This window comes from Coenobita brevimanus, chromosome 54, assembly GCF_032717465.1.
Source record: "Coenobita brevimanus isolate Jiangsu-jjx chromosome 54, ASM3271746v2, whole genome shotgun sequence".
NCBI lineage: Eukaryota > Metazoa > Arthropoda > Malacostraca > Decapoda > Coenobitidae > Coenobita > Coenobita brevimanus.
The window spans coordinates 4,285,067-4,293,632 of NC_137007.1; positions in this window are offsets into that span (position 1 = coordinate 4,285,067).

An 8,566-nucleotide genomic window follows, 5' to 3' on the forward strand; every position below is an offset into this window, starting at 1 on the left:
TCTTAAATCCCCATTAAGAATCTTTATAAATATGGCACTTAAGAATTTTTATAAATATGGATTATATATATATATATATATATATATATATATATATTTTTTTTTTTTTTCCACTTAAAATAATACATCCTTGTGCATCCCACCTCGGAAATTTGACTTAAATCACATCAGGGGTCCCTTTAAAACAATGCAGAAGACTCATAAACACACCACTACAGAAAATGAAAAACTTTATTTAAAAATATTTACACTCACAAAAGCGAATGAGGATGCTGACAGCACTGGTAGAGGGGAAGGGGTAGACTGGATGGTGGTTGGTGGTGGTGGCTGAATTAAGAGGCAGGTAGGCTGGTGTTGGTGGTAGATGGGGGAGGTTAAAATAGTCACAAAAGAGGGGAGGTAGGATGGTGGTTGTGAAAGGGGGGAGGTAGAGTGGTCGTCAAAAAAGAGGAAAGGTAGGGTGATCATCACACAAGGGGGAAGGTACGATGGTGGTCACAGGAGAAAGGTAGCATGGTGGTCATAGAAGGGGGGAGGTAGGATGGTGGTCGTAGAAGGGGGAAGGTAGGATGGTGGTCGTAGAAGGGGACAGGTAGCATGGTGGTCGTAGAAGGGGACAGGTAGCATGGTGGTCATAGAAGGGGACAGGTAGCATGGTGGTCATAGAAGGGGACAGGTAGCATGGTGGTCATAGAAGGGGGAAGGAAGGATGGTGGTCGTAGAAAGGGGGGGGGGTGGAGGAGGGCAGGTAGACCAGTGTGGTGGTGGAGGGGGAGGTAGGTGTGGATGTGGAGTGAGGCAGGTTAGTGTGGTGGTACAGGAGGGGTGAGGCAGGTAGGGTGGTGGTAGTAAAGGTTGGTATGGTACTGATGAAGGGGAGGAAGGAGAAGGGGAAGGACAATCAGAGAAGTAAAGAAGGAATGGAGAGTAGGGTCAAGGAGAGAGGTGGATGAGAAGGATGCAGGTGGAGGAGGAAGAGAATGGGAGAGGGGGATGGGGAGAATGGCGAGTGAGTCGGTGACGTAACGGGGTGGGGAAAATGGCAGATGACTTGAGGGGAGAGGGAAAGGGTTAAGGAGGAGGGGCTGGAAAATGGGAAGAGGTAAGTTGGGCAGTGAGAAAGATAGGGCAGAGGAAGGAGGAAGATAAAGAGAGAAGGGGAGGAAAGGAGTAAGGGAGGGGGAGAATGCGAGTGTGGGATGGGCATGGTGAGGATGGATAGTTATTAGGGAGTAAGGGAAGCACAGGGAGATGCAGAGAGGGACAGAAAAGGCAGAGAATGGAATGAATGGGGAGGAAAACGCAAAGCAGAGTAAGGAGAGGCAGAGAAAAAAGGGAAGGGCAGGAAGAAGCACGGGGAGACACACACAGGCAAGGAGATGCGGGGTATAGAGGGGTAGGAATGAGTAAAGGGAGGAAGAAGCGAGTATAGTAGGCAGATGAATGAAAGTGCAGGGCATGGCAAAGCAGTGAGAGGCACAGCACGGTATGGGATGACAAGAAAAAGGAAGCTGGGATAGTACAGTAATACCAAGAGGCAAGACAAGGTTGGGAATGGCAAAGCAGGGTAGGGGCAAGCAGGGCAGGGTGGGGAAGGGGATGACCAAGGCGAGGAGATGCTGGGCAGGGTAGAGGATGGTAAAGCCAGGTAGGCTAGTTTAGGGAGTGGAAGGGTAGGGTAGGGATGAGCAAGTGAAGGCAGGGAGTGGCAGGAGAATGAAAGGCTGAACAGGGTAGCGTTGGGAAAGGCCGGACATTTTAGGGCAAAGGGAGGTAGGGAAAGGCAAGGTAAGGAAGACGTAGGGGAAGGTAAGGAGACAGGACAGGATGAGGTACCGAGGGACAGGGTTGGGTAAGTAGAGACAAGGTAGGGTAGGAAGTGACAGGGTTTGATAGGGAGAGGAAGGGGTGGGTAGAGGGGCAGGGGAGGGTATGGGAGGGTAGTGTAGGAAAATGCAGGGCTGAGTAAGGTATGGTAAGAACTGGTAAAGTACGGCACTGTGCAGCAAAGTAGGTCGAGCAAAGGCAGTGCAGAATGAGAAAGGGTAGATTAGGGCGAGGAAGGGTAAGGTAAGATACTAGGCAGAGTAAGGAAAGAGAAGGTAGGGTGGGGAAAGGCAGGGTACAAGGGAGTAGCAGGGAGGGGTACAAAGAGGCTAGGAAGGGTAGTATGAGGAAACATTGGGTAAGAAGAGACAGGGAAAGGTAGGATATGCAAAGAGAGGGTAGGGTGAGCAGAAGCAAGGTTGTGTAAGAGTGAATGAAATCCAAGTGCTTGACGGCAAAGATCATTAAAGCTTTGATTTAAAGATACAGTATGGCGTACGGAGGATATGGCAGAGGATAATTAAAAACTAAAGGGAGAATTTTAGATTATGTGAAGGATATGGATTTTCAAAAATGGCATAATATGATCTACAGAAAAGTACTGGGACTCCCCAACAATACCTTTAAGACATGAGGTGAAGCTGTACTAGAAAAGGAAAAGCAGTGGTGCAAGCACTAGCATAATTTGGACAATCTCAAAGGACATGTGAAAAAGAAAGGGGAACATCACAGGTAGAGCAAGTAGGAGGAGGTTCGCTGGACATTAAATACGAGTAAGCAAGCTGGACACGACCAATACACAGACAAGTTAGTGCAGTTTCCCATCGTCTTATTCTACGTCATGGATTATGCCAAGGGAACATTGTTTTACTTCGAGGAGTTTATTAGCTGAGCTGTCAGACCAGAAGGACTGTCATCTTGAAGTCAGAAAAGAAGCGATAGTACGGAGATAATCAGAGGCCAGAATGGCATGAAAGCACGACTTCCCCAAGGAGACTGCAGAACAAGTTACAGAACCAACCTGTTCAGTTCCAGGTATACTTACATGCCTAGGGACCCGGCAGAAATGTACGTTTTTCCTTCTAAATAATACACGAAACAGCCTTTAATGAATCTCACGAACAAGGGGGTGTAAAGAGGAGAAAGATGGCAAAAGGGAAAGTGCACTAAGAGTGTCAGTAAAAAGGACAAAATATAATGACGAAGAGTAACACGTACATCATAGGGCAACACATGACATACTGAATTCTGTTGTGAGTACGCTGGCAACAGATAGTAAAGTAAAATTGACAGGAGTGTGGGAAAAAATACAGCAAATCCTGTGCCATTTAATGTTTTAGACCCATCAGCAGAAACATGGGTAGCAGAAGAATGAGAAGACTGATGTTCGAGAAAACAGAAATGAAGAACAAGAGGTGAGGCAGCAGATTTGGCGTAAGGAATAACAGAGGTGCAAATAGTAGTGGGGGGTAAGTGCCTGGGGGGAAGTTATGAGAACGAAGAGGAAGGGCATCGGAATTGGTACGGAAAAAATGGAACAGCACAGGTTGTATAAGAAATGCAAAAAGGAGGGTGTAAATGTGGAGAGGAAGTACATTTTGCTATTATGGGTGGAGGAATGGTAAGTCTCTGGGAAGAAGATTGATGAAGTTTGGTCAAGTATCAAAGAGAAAGAAGAGCACCACGTTAGAAATTAGGGTAAACTTGACTCAGCATACAAGCTTTCAACAGAAGATTTAAAGGCACCAAGAGCTAGTCGTAGACCTAGATGATGGACTCGGTAGCAGTGTGGAGAAGCAGGGCAGGTCATATCGGGCAAAGACAGGTGGACTGAGTAACACTGTAGGGAGACGCAGGGTAGGTTATGGTATGCAAAGACAAGGTACGGTAAGGAGAAGCAGGGTAAAATGTGGCAGAACATTGTAGGGAAAGGCAGGGAAGGGTTGGATAATGAGACAAGGCAGGGCAGGGCAGCAAACAGCAGTGTACCAAGATACAGGGCAGGGTAATAAGTAGTAGTGTAGGGAGCAGCAGTGTACAGGAAGAAAAAGGAGGGCAGGATAGTGAGAGGAAGGTCAGGGTAGAGAAAGCCAGAACAGAGTAGGTTCAGCAGGGTATAAGGTAGAAGTGGTGTGGTTAAAAGAGGAGGGTTGGATATGGAATGACCGGGTAGGGTAGGAAGAGGTAAGGTGGGTAGAAAAAGGCAGGATACGGTGTTGGGAGAGAAAGGGTAGGATACTGTAGCGAAATGCAAGGCAGTGTAGAGACGGGGAGTGTTGGGTAGAGAGAGAAGCATTAACTTAGGTAGGGGCAGGGTTGATGGCAAGGCAGAGTTGGGAAAAGGAGGCAAGGTAAGAGAAGGCTGGACTGGGTAGGTTATGGGATAGCAGAATACATTAAATTATGGGGAAGTTAGGGCAGGATAGGTCATGGCTGGTGATGGCAGGGCAGACAAGCTAAGGAAGGGCATGGCTGGATAGGGTACAGAATGACAGGTAAAGGTAGGATAGGGGAGAGAAGAGCAGGGTAGGGGTTGACAGGTCAAGACAGGGTAGGATAGGGGAGGGCATGGCTGGGTAGGATAGAGGATGGCAGGGAAGGGTAGGGCAAGAGGCATTAGTGAAGAGTACAGTGGGAGACGACAGGACAGGGTTGGGGATGGTAAGAAGGTACATGATGGCAGGGCAGGGTAAGATAGGGTAGGGCATGGCTGGAGAGGACAGTAATGATGGGTAGAGTAAGGGACATTACAAAAGAGTTGAGTGAGGGATGACAGGGCAAGGTTGGGGATGGTAGGAAGGATGGGGTAGGTGATGGCAGGGCAGGGTAAGATAGGGTGAGGCATGGTAAGCCATGGCTGGGTAGGGTGGGGAAGGAGGAGGAGGCGAAGAAGGAAGCATTACAAAGAAACCTAATACAATACATAATTTACAAAGCAATCATCACAAAGAAACCTAATACAATACATGGATTACAGAGCAATACATATTAAACTACATAAAATTACACGACACAAAAAATCCTGTCAATTTATGCACAATTACTACAAATATTTGTTTTTGAAGTTTATGTAATTTACATTTTGACAATCATATGCAGTCCTAAATTATTAAAATAACTGAAGAGAAAATCTTTCCTCCGGGAATCCAAGCCTCATTTAAAGCAAATTTTATCTACATGTACTTTCTGGGAAAACATCTAGTGTTAACTGAGGAATTACTGTATGTGAGTAAATAAACTTTTTGGTGGCATTATACACTGGAGTAAAAAAAATCAGTAATAGTGAACAAAAGTTGCCTTTAGGTCTCAAACTTAATATTTTTGTCTTATGCATATATACTGAGCTGCTCCAATACCCTGTAATTCAGAGTGGATGATTAATGAAAGTGGATGCATTCCACTTCCACATCAGTGTTACTCAAGTTAGTCATGATGCTCAGTTGCGGCAAAATCCTCTCACTTTCACTTTGAACCTTATCCTCCATGAGCTACCTGCTTCCTCTTTCTTTAATAACAGGACTATCCTGTGACAATGACAACAATGGATTCACAACACAATAAGTAGCAACAAACTTTCAGCAGTACCCACCAATGCTATAACACTGCTTACACTGAGCAGAATGACATCGTTATCCTATAAATCAACTATCACTTTTCATGCCAGACAAATCTCAAACACACTCACCTCCTTTTTTCATCTATCACTCCCAGTAAAGAAATCCTATATCCCTGGATTAATTTTGAACATATACATGACCTTTTCTTGACCCACATGCCACATCAGTGCAAAGGCATCTCTTAAACTTGATACTCTCAAAACATTTAGTCACTATACTCTTGTACCCTGGATTGGTCTAAAATTACCATCTCTCCATATGGAATGTTTGAGTCATAACAGTAGCAGCAGAATCTGGTGTTAGTCTAAAAGATGTGTTAGGGAATGGATGTAGACCCGTAGCATTACCTTTTTCTGACACAGAACAAGCTACGATACGACAAATCGGGGCCAAGTTAAGATGAAAAGAGTATACTTATGGGGAGCACAAGGAATTTCTGAAAGAAGTTTATTTACATGACAATTAAGCAGGGCCAAACTGGGATCCTCTACAGCAACACCTGAACATATAAACATCCTATACTACCATCACACCTCAAAAAGGCCACAGTATTAATGAGGCTGCCTCCTTCCCATCCTCACTTTATGTACTTCTTCACTAGCCATTCAGACCATCTACTGTACACTCAGTTCACATTATCCTAACCAGTGTGAAATTGTTCTCTCTCCATCTTGAATACTGATCTGAAGCCAGAGATTAAAACTAGAATATGATGCTAGTTATGAAAAGTCTTATGGAAGGGACAGAGCCACAGAATTGCATTATTCTGCCACTGCAGTAAGTTGCAAAAGGAAGAATATCCCAGTCTAGTCACAGTAAAAGAACTAAAGAAAATAGTACATGATCACTCACATGACCACTTCCCCATAATCATATGCACATAAAAAATAAATAAATAAAACATACATCAGCACTAAACGGCAACAAACGGGAATTACTCCCATAGGTTTAATTTTATATATACTGGTGGTCCCAATTATAATGATGAGATGCATTTGGAAAAGCCCACCACTGAACCGGGGCATTAGTAATCTGTGACATTAAAACAGAAGATATGGGGATGTGTTTGGGAGCCTTGGGATCCCCTCCAAACAAGTCCAAAGCCCACCCAAATGAGTCCAAAAATAAGTTTGTAGCTCACCTGAACCCCCAAAATAGCTTTAAAACAATTTAAGCTAAGCCTAAAAACAGTTTATATAACACCTAAATCCAGAAATAAATTCTGAAAATCATAAAAAATAAAGTATGGAAGAAAATCAGCCTAAGTAAACTGTACCCAAAAATGACTGTTCACCCCACCTATGACTAAACACATAAATCTAAGTCTAAAAACAGTTTATAAATCAACCTAAACACGAAAATTGTCTAATAAATCAACCTAAACACGAAAATTGTCTAATAAATCAACCTAAACACGAAAATCGTCTAAAATACCATCGCATAAAAACCATCAGATAACCGGGGGCTGGCCATTGATAGGTGGGGGTGTTATTTTTTTTTTTTACATCATAAAGGTGGGGTATTGCATAGACGGGGATCATATAGCAGGGTATTACTATATATATATATATGTATGTATGTATATTTTTTTTTTCCCCCCTCATACAGCGGTGTCAATACCTACCCACACACCCATTACAACCCTCCATTGCCAACACTACACAGTGCATTATCATTCTCCCTCCTCCATCTAACACAACACTTTACACGTTATTTTTCCCCCTACCTTAGAAAAACTCCATTCAGACGGAACTGTGTTGTGAAATGCATATGATTTCATTTCACAATGGAAATTATGACCCCACCCCACCAATGACTGGTCAACAACCATCTTTTATTTAATGTTACTTTTTAGAAAATATACTTCACATTGTACACAGCCACAAATGCTATTCAAAATCTCTATCCAGACAGTGCATTTCATGAAACATCACCACACATCCACCTCTCAGAAGCTACCCTTCCCCGGGAGATGCAAGTACACTCAGTCAGACTAAAATGTGGCCATCATACTTCCCTGCCATCCACCCCTCAGAAACTACCATAATCTGAGACACACATGAAAAGCTATACTCTTCTTGCATTAAACTGACCTAAACTAACTATCTCTTCATCATGCATGTTGAACTGTAAGAATTCAGTATCATATGAGTATTATGCCTGTCATGAAGAACATGCTATTGAATGCATGTAGAGCCATATTATATTTTTTTGTCACTGAGATCTGTGAAACAGCGGCAAAAGGACAAACTTGAGTAAAAAAAGTATCTATCTCAAATGCTGAGATATGTGAAACAGCTGCAAAAGGACAAAAATCTAGGCCATGCTAGAGGAAAAACAGTATAGCCAGACTACAATAGTCATCACCCTCCCCTGTTTCAGTACCAACACAAGTACAATCCACTATGCCCACACTGCAATGCATCCCCCCACATCACAACACACTTACCTCACACACCACACTGTAACACGAAAAATGCTTCAACATAACCTCAACAAACGATCCCTGGATGAGACCAGCGAAGTAATCAGTTTCCTGTGGTCCAATGGGTTCAAGTTCAGAAGAGCCTTAGGCTGCAACCACCACCACTCAATTTGCACCTATTCTCTTTGTATATCCATACTTACAGTATATCCCAACCCTTATTTACACCGAGAAACATGTGAGGTATGATCCAGAAACAAAGAATGAGAAACCATGGAGAGAGAGAAAAAAAAAACAAGATTAAGCCCAACAAACTGGACCAAGCAATCGCCATTATCATCCCGATAATTTTTTCCATCTAAGAATGACGTAAAGTAGGGTCCCAAATGAACAGAGAAGTTAATAAACTGCGAGCTCACTGAAAAGGGCCAGACACTCATTCACTAATCATTCAAGCTCCAGATCCTCAGAGTTAATCTGAGAGAGAGAGAAAGAGAGAGAGAGAGAGAGAGAGAGAGATACTGTACAGATAGACAGATAGATACTGTAGAAAGAGAGAGAGATTGTATATATATATATATATATATATATATATATAAAGGGGGGGAGGTGCCAAACCCTTGCTGTGTGCTCCTCTATACATAATTCATGCAACCACCTTCTTTCCCAGTAAGTTTCCTGGCCTTGTCAATTTCCT